At 39.3% G+C, this 7,891-nt stretch overlaps 1 long non-coding RNA gene across 1 annotated transcript; it reads right to left on the reverse strand.

The window, feature by feature from the left end:
• Nucleotides 1-4,699: 4,699 nt before the first annotated feature.
• Nucleotides 4,700-5,219, reverse strand: LOC142541594 (uncharacterized). The gene is made up of 3 exons (XR_012819410.1): nt 5,100-5,219; nt 4,817-5,020; nt 4,700-4,737 (listed from the first exon to the last, which is right to left on the reverse strand). It is a non-coding gene; the product is annotated as an uncharacterized LOC142541594 (long non-coding RNA).
• Between the last annotated feature and the right edge of the window lie 2,672 nt (nt 5,220-7,891).

Consider the following 7,891-nt stretch of genomic DNA (forward strand, 5'->3'; position numbering starts at 1 on the left):
CGATATCCCGCAGATCTTGCTCTGCGGCTAAGGCCTTGGAGACGGCAATCTCATAAGTAGCAGGGTCAGATACCCTAACATCCCGGCGCAAGATCGGCCGTAAACCCACCAGGAAGTGCATCAGCTTGGCTCTGGCATCATTCGCGATCAGGGGCACAAAGTGACAGCCCCTCTCAAACTTACGGATGAACTCCGTAACCGTCATATCCCCCTGCCTCAGACTCATGAACTCGGTGGTCAGCCTGGTGCGAACCTCCTCAGAAAAATACTTGGAATAGAAAACTTCCGTAAAGCGGGTCTATGAAAGTGTAGCCAAAGTCAAGGCTACCGAAGCTCCTTCCCACCATAAGCGGGCGTCTCCAGTGAACAGGTAGGTGGCACATCGGACTCGGTCTGCGTCCCCTAGCTCCATAAACTCAAAGATGACCTCGAGGGATTTGATCCATCCCTCGGCAACCATGGGGTCAGATGTCCCAGAGAATTCCATCGGGCGCATCTTCATGAATCGCTCATAAACAGCCTCGGGCCCTGTCGGCCTGGCTGCGGCTGCGGCTACGGCAGCGGCATTGTCCCCCGCAAACTGTGCGAAGAACTGTGCCATCCCAGCTAACATCTGGGCACTCATGTCCGGTGGGGGCGGTGGAGGAGGTGGTAGGTCTCCCTCCGGTCTACGCTCCTCCCTGTCCTCTCGGCGAGGCTCCTCCTCTCTGTTGCGCTCTAAAATGCGTCTAGGGGGCATACTGTTCCAACATAACCCATACGTAACTAACATGCATAATTCCATAATTTATTTTAAATGAACACTGAAGTACTGAAAATCTGGAAGCATGCTGACAAAATAATTCATGCTTTAACTAAAATGGTGAACAAAATGCTGAACTGAAAAACATACAGACCGAAGACGTGGCTTCGTGAGCTTCTCGCGGTCAGTAGTAGTGAAACCCTATACAGAACCACCGCTCTGATACCAACTGTAGAGGCCCTAGAACTCCTTGCTTGAATATTTGCGGAAAAATTAAAATTTTTCTTTTTAAAAGAACTTAAATGGCCTCTTTCATAAAATCACTGGTGGAATCAAGTTCAATATTTCAAAATATTGCAGCGGAAGAAAATAAAGTTTGCCAAAAATCACAATTTAAAAATATCCAACGACTGATAAAATGTTTGCGGAATAAAATAACAACTGCTGCTCGGAGGTCCTCGGGTGCTACTACTGCCGACCCAAGCTGGCTCACTGGTCCCCGCCCTCGGCCCTGGCCTCATCAGTACCTACAACAATCAAGTCTAGTGAGCCTAAAGACTCAGCATGCATATATCGCAGGTAACGAGTAAAAATCTGAATTTAAAATATGCATGGGATAAAATATCATGTCATGAGGCATGTTGAAAATAATTTGTACTGAGCAATTATAATACGTGCATAACTGAACTGATAATCACAGTAAAAAAATGTTTGCTCCTTGGAGCCTGTACTGAAATAACTGGTAAAATTTTCTGTTGAGATTATGTTTTACGCCTGTGGCCACTGCACTAAGCTGAACTGATCGGTAACTGGCTACCGGGGAGGCTGAAACTGAACTGAGCTGGCCGGTCACTGGCGACCGGGTGGTACCATACTGAACTGATCGGTCACTGGCGACCGTATAAAATAACACTCCCACATAGTGAATGAACCACAAGCCATATCGCATAAATCCCAAAAATAATCATTTTCTATTTAATGCACGTAAAATAATTAACTGGCATAATGAAAATGTCCCGTAATTTTACCAACTGAATTGGATTGGATCGTCCCCAGGCTCGCTGCAACCTAACTGTGCTATGAAAATATGCAATAGCTTAAACTTGACCAACTATGTAATTTACGTTCAAAAGATGCGACTATGACGCCTAATGACTTCGCATTTAATCATGACTCCGAGCCAACCTGAACCGACACAAAACCGACGTATAGTCATGATTAAAACACGCTGAAAAATCATAAAATAATGCTCCTAAAATGATAGGGTCGAAATCTAGGTGGAATGGAGGCAAAAACACGAAACGCTCTTTCGAGAGTCAATTTGGCACATCGCACCGTAAATTCTCGTACGTCCTCAAAAATGATCCGAATGACAAACGGTCAAAAACATGACCTTCCTAGCTTAATGAGGCACTGTCCAGTCCAAGGCCATGGGCTAAAAGCCAACCAAGAACTCAAACAAGCCTTCTAAACGACACCGCAACTTGCTGTAAATTTCCAGCAGCTGCGCACCCGTGCGTCTTGTGTTGGTTTCGAGTCTATCGGCCATTGGGGCGTGAACCACCCACCAGAGACCCTTAACAACATCCTAAGGAATGATTTGAACCATGGCTAAAGGCTTTTGTCCAGCCATAATTCGCACCATTCCAGCAACAACCGAAAACTCATGCCGAGAATGCTTTTGTATGCGTGTGTAGTGTGTTGCTTCGATTTATGTCTCGTGTCGTTCCAGTGGCCATTTGATTGACCATGGCACAATCTAGACATCTAGGGGCATGGTATGAACCATGGCTAAGGGCCATAGGCCAACCAAGATCCACCTCAAACCACACAATTCGAAATACATGTTGCTGTCAAAAATAGGGAAACCGAGAGGGGAGGGGCTGTTCTTGTTGTTTATTAAAAAACCGATGAGCCATGGACCAAGCCACCAAAAGGGCGACTTAGTCACGTCTTGGACATGCTAGGGAAGTGATCTAATCATGGCTATAGGCCCTTGGGGCAGGCAAGATCAGATCCTTCCTCCTTGACAACCAAACTGAATTTTCGAACTCAAAAAGGGACACAAATGGTGTTGCTGTCATTTCTTGCTTTCCAGCGAGCATGGGCTGAAACCGATGGACAGATGTGGTCCTAATGCATCCTATTACATGTATATAAGTCGCCTTGGGAGCCTGGAGTCGATCCGATACCTGAAACTCACAAACCAAAAGAAACCGTGAAGCTTGCCAAGGAAAAATCGAAAATTCTGCATGTGCTGTTTCAAAATGTTTTGACATGTATCTCGGTTTTTGCTTGAATAAACATGATCATGTACTGATAAATAAATGATAATATGACTTGATTGAGGTTTGAAAGAATCTAGACATGCCTGGTTTCGTTTCGAAAGAAAACGAACGAAACGACGACGACGCGGCACGGAGGAGGTGGAGCGCTTCTCTTGTTTTCTTTACTCCTGATTTTCCTCCCTTGCTTCCTACTGAATTCCCACGGTTTTTCTACTGAAAAATTCTCTGAATTTCGTGAATGAGGGAGGGGGAATGATGGTTAGGAGAGTGAGGGGGAGATCCAATAATAAAGGGGTTCAATGTATGACCAAGTCTCCCTTTTTTTTGAATTTTGAATGGTTGTTTGATATCAAGTCTATGTTGGGTGTTTCTAGAATGGTGATGGCCGATTTTTACATGCTAGACTAGGATAGGATAATGCTAATTAGATCATTAAATGGTGCTAGAAAGATCAAAGAATTATCTTCCTAATTAAATACAAGAAAGGGTCAAAGGTGGCAAGGCAAATGAATTGTTTAATAGTCTAAGGGGGTGGCCGAAATTCACTAAATAAAAGGAAGGGAAAAATAATTATCTAGTGAATTAATAACCCTTAAAAACATTACTAATCCTTTAATTAATTTGGTGAGCTAACCCTTTAATTATGCAACTTAAATGAGCTTATTTTCTACTCACCTCAAGTAACTTAAATTAAATCCTCAAACCTTCTTATTAACTTAAATGAACTTACTTGCTAGCTAAATTAACTTCTGGAAATATTTTCTCAAATCTTAAATTCTATCTCAAAACTCTAACTCCGGTCCGGCCTCACTGAAATAACTGAAATGCTAAAAATCAAACTACTGAACTGAAATAATAAAATAATTAACTTCAAAGAAATGCATTTAAAATAATCATGCAATGAAGTCAATTAAATTTAAAAAAATCTAGAATTATGCATGGCTTATACGTAGACTGATTTACGGGTTCTACAAAAGTACTAACTCAATATAATAAAAAAGCAATAAAACTAGAAAAAAAACTTTACCCTTGGAGATAATGGAATACTAGAGGATGTTGTGTGTTGTATATTGTTGTAATTTGAACCAAGGTTTTGGTTTGTTGATTGCAAATCTTTGATTCTAACATCACAATGTGATGGCCTTATTTTCTAATTTGCTCATCCATTTTTTCTAATTTTGTCTTTTGCTCCATCACTATTCGATTGCATGTACTATGGCTTGGAACTTCTCCTCAAAAATCAGATGGGTTAATACCATCACCAAGCATACGCACTCGGCCTGATCTATCTGGTCCAATGATTTGAGCAATTACTTCATTTTGACCAGTTTGATCATCCGCATCTTCAGGAAGTTGATTTTCTAGTTCTTTCATTGCAGCCTTAACCAAAAAATCAAAATCCATAATTTATTCATAGTTATTATGAAAATAAATATCTTTGAAAGTAATCTAGTTGAACTTTATAAAACAACTTACCAATTTTTCTGCGACAATGTTGCCTGAGGGACTTTCATTAGCATGAGTGAAACATGCATGAAATAATTCAACTCGTGATGGATGGTTGCCCTTTTTTTTTCTAATATGTAATTGGTTAAAATTTTGTAGATTTTAATGCATGTAGAATTATAAGATTAATAAGATAAATTACCTTTTTTTTTTTTTTTGCATCTTTGGTTCCGAGCAATCTTATTTTTTTTCACTTCTCTCCTGATACATTAAATTCAACTTGGTACACAAGACAAAAGTCTAGATGAACATTTTTCTAAACTTATAAATTATTGTATACCTTTGATTTTTCTGATTTCCATTGAGCAAATTGTTTCACATATTGTTCTACAAAAGCTCTTTTATATCTTTCTTGCAAAAGAACTTGCATTGGCAACTCAGGATCATAATACTTCTTATTTAGCTTTGACTTCTAGTTTTTCCATTTTTTTGCTATTGAACGTAGCGTCCAACTTTCTTTTCTAGAAGGAAGGTCGTACTTTTCCTACAAAGGCATTTACACAATTTACCCTCACAGTAAAAAATTATTTAATAATAAAGTTATTCAATAACATTTCAATTACCTTTATAACATCTAGCATTTTTTTCTTACTATCCAGGGGCATTTTTTGCCAATCTTCCACGTCAATCGGACAAAATTTACAATTTCTTGCCAAAGTACCCAAAAAATCAGTAAATTTATTTATTCTTGATCCAATAGGACGTCCCATATCATACATCGAATCTTAGTACGTGGCAGCGTGCTAGGTCTACCTCAAATTTATTTCATAAATGTAGGGCCTTTAGTTTTCTTCTCAGCGTCAAGAGATTCACTTTCGCTATTTACATCTAGATGCAAAAAGGAGAAATAAATGATTGAATAAATAAAGTGAAATGAGTTATTACATTTTTCGTTTAGATTATCTTGATCAGATTCTTCGTATATAAAATCATTTTCAACATGTGGGTTATTGTTGAATGTGATCCTAAAAGTCAAACATGTATATTTTTATATGAATAAATAAAGGATGATGTAAGTATTATAACAAGTTATATCTAAATGTAATCATCGGAACTAATAAACTATAATTTCATGTCTTTCTATATCTTAATTTTTAGGATGTAACCTTGTAATTCAATGTCTTTTAGATTTGAAGCTTCATCTATTTGGTTTCTTGATGCACCTTGTGTAACGTCTACTCATTTTAAAAGTGCGAAAATATTTTTTTAAAAAAGATCGCATTCCCAAAATAACATTTAAAATAATCTTATTTTAATTGACAATAAAAATAGCGTAGTTTAAAATAACCAACATCATCCAAGGTCAAACGTAAACATGTACGAGTAAAAACGTAATATCATCAACGTATAAAAATGTTTATCTCCTCCCAAAACTCATAAATCAAATGTGGAAAAACATGCGGTCCTCAGGTCATGTCACTGCACCAGGGCTGCCTGCTCAGAGTTCAGCGCCTCCTGTCCCCTAGTCATCAAGCTCACTTGCATCACACACACCAATTTAGTCTAAAGACTCAACACACATGTACGAAGAATAACAAGTACATATACATGGCACACAGCAGTGAAAAATATCATACTCAACATAACTTTCGTGAACTTAAAACATGAACATAAACGTATCGTGCAAAATCATGTCGTGTCAAAGCATGTCATCTCATATCATCATATACGTGAACATTTTCTTTTTAATTGAATTCAATTCATTAGTTGTGAATTTCGTATCAGCTCTATCGTATCAGCTATATCGATGGATCCATCTACGTATAACCATGGTACCGGGCGGCGGGGACATCAGCGATAGCATTACTTGTCCACCGAGCCTTGGCCTCAGCTCATCATATCTCAAGTCATCGTATAAATATACATTGTCAGTCACAACCAAATCCCATACTTCAAAAATAACATTATTTTCACCACTTAATAAAAACATGCATATACGTAACTTTTTCCTTAAAACCAAGCATGCAACGTGTTTATCATAATTGAGTAAAAATAGTAAACATGATGCATAAACATTAAAAATATCATTAATTTGTGCTCAGAGCGCTGTCATGACCAAAATCTCACCCCGGGTGCAAAATGACTATTTTGCCCCTGAACACCCAAATATTATCGTTTCAACCCTGGACCTCTAAAATTGACCCGAAGCATACCAAACTCCTTAAAATGTCCCAAAACATTTTTAAAAACATTCCTAGATGTAAACTCGAGCTCAATTTATAACTTAACCGATTCGATTTAAAAATTTGGACTGGGGTCCTAGTTTAAACCCGAATCGACTCGAAACTTAACCAAATTTTTCTCAACTTTTATTCATATCTTAAAAACACTTAAAAGATCCTAAAAATTCTAAAATCGGGCCTAAAATATTATGGCTGAAAATTCGAGAAATTACCCAAGGTTCAGCCCTTTATTATTTTTACCGTATTATCCTCATCTCCTCCAAACTCACGCCCCTAGCCTACCCGACGGCACCAGCCATGACTCGGCTTCTCCTGGACCATCCTAGGACTCCCTTGGAATCACTGACATCGAGCCTACAGCCCCATTCAGGACTACACAACATCACCGAACACAAACACTCAAATCACTCTACCCAAGCTCCTCCACCGATTGCGTGCGGCCGGTTGACCAGGTGGTTCCAGTGGTGGCTTTGTCTTCCTGGGCCATGACTCAGACCCACCAGGGTCTGGTCCATGCCCTGGTTCAGCCATCAGACCGCCCGTTCTGCCTCCTATCCGAACAACGGCCCCCAACCGTGCACTACCAAGAAGAAGCCCCTCAATCTCCCATCCTACGGCATCGGCGCTTGCTTTAAACCCTCAAACCACATCTTGACCCTTACATTAGTCACTTACCAGCCCTGAAACCGCAGCCCCTTACACAAAACCAGAAAAACATGAGCCACAAAAGTAATAATGCAAGAGACACAAGAGAAATCGATAATCCTTCCCACTCATGCATGGATCGAGAGTTTCACAAACACACAAATATATAACAACATATATATATATATCATGTACGATGCATAAAGGATGATACAATGCGTGCCAGATGATTATCCTTGGACAAGAGATCGAGAGACAATCGGCCGAAGGGAGGAGCTTTTGATTGAAGGGCAAAAATGAAGTCACCGAAAGCATGCGGCAGCAAAATCACATGAATGTTTGTGGGTGGAGGGGGTGGGCGGCTGATGAAGAGTGATTAGGTTAAGTGTAGAGCTTAGGGGAATAATTAGGTGCTAATTATATGGTTTAAGATTAAATAAATGAGCCCTAATCGTTATTTAAAAGTTTAAAAAGATATTTAAGCCCAATAAGCTTAAAATTAGGTCCATTAAATAAAACACGCTCTC

The sequence above is a fragment of the Primulina tabacum genome, chromosome 4, assembly GCF_025594145.1.
Source record: "Primulina tabacum isolate GXHZ01 chromosome 4, ASM2559414v2, whole genome shotgun sequence".
Taxonomy (NCBI): Eukaryota; Viridiplantae; Streptophyta; class Magnoliopsida; order Lamiales; family Gesneriaceae; genus Primulina; species Primulina tabacum.